Consider the following 985-nt stretch of genomic DNA (forward strand, 5'->3'; position numbering starts at 1 on the left):
TGTTTTTAACGAGAGGAGTGGGGCTGCGGTTAAAAACCCGAACGCTGGGGCCAGCAACCAGTTCCAGAGACTGGCCGGTGGGTGCGGGCGGCGGGCGCTCCTGGGGGAGGGGTGCCGCTGGCGAGAGATGCCAGGACGGCGAGCGACTCTCTCATCTTTCCCGTGGGCACCGCGGGGACGCCGCTGCCCCTGCCCGCTCTTACGGGCGCCTCTCCGGCCCCACTGGGGTCACCACCCAAGAGCTCCGGTGGGAGGAGCGCCCCGAAGGCTGAGCTCTCGGCCGGGGCAGCTGGAGCCCCAGACACGCCAGCATCGGGGAGGCGGGGAAGCGGGGGGTAGGCGGAGGCAAAGGGCGTTTCCCACCCAGACTCCAGTGGGAAAATCAGAAAAGAGGAGATGGTTTTGCGACTGGAACCTGGGGTGCGGCTAGGAGAACAAAGAGGCCGTGGTCGCCCAGAGGCGCTCCGCTCCTCCGCGCGCACCCCGCGGGCCAGAGAACGCTCTCAGGTCCCCGCCCGGCGGGGCGCTAGAGCTAAGAGCCGGAGGATTCTCGAATCCCGCCGGGCCCTGCAGGACCACGGGCTCCATCGGGCAGCACCAGGCATCCGCGTGCTAAACGAGCGTCTGGGCTGACTCGGGAATGGAAGTTTGAAAACCACGGGCCCACGCCGCGAGGAGCAACGGTGGCGCTGATTGGCTGGCGGAGGAGTCGCTCGTGGAGACCGTGATTCGAGGCGCTCCAGGGTGCTAAATTTATCTTCTGAAGAGCGACCGCGCCAGCCGCGAGCCGGATCTCTGTGGAGGTGGCCTAGGCGGTGTCCCTGAACTGAGAGCATCACCCTGCCCCCGAGTCCTTCTCCCCGGTTTTATTTTTCATTTCCCTCCTCTCGCCTCCTCCCCCCCAGTCCGCGACGGCTGGCTCATGACCCTGTCCAGGCCTCGGTGAAGGTGAGGACCCGCGCGGCCGCGGCGGCTGGTGGTGCGC

General features: G+C 67.3%; 1 protein-coding gene across 2 annotated transcripts in view; it reads left to right on the forward strand.

Moving 5' to 3' along the window:
• The first annotated feature begins 681 nt into the window (after positions 1–681).
• ZBED5 (zinc finger, BED-type containing 5) overlaps positions 682–985 on the forward strand; it is a 5,779-nt gene continuing 5,475 nt past the window's right edge. For both annotated transcript variants that reach the window (XM_006763462.1, XM_006763463.1), the window contains exon 1: positions 682–948. The gene's annotated coding sequence lies outside the window, so the exon portion shown is untranslated. The remainder of the gene's footprint in view (positions 949–985) is intronic.

Source organism: Myotis davidii, unplaced genomic scaffold (assembly GCF_000327345.1).
Source record: "Myotis davidii unplaced genomic scaffold, ASM32734v1 scaffold118, whole genome shotgun sequence".
NCBI lineage: Eukaryota > Metazoa > Chordata > Mammalia > Chiroptera > Vespertilionidae > Myotis > Myotis davidii.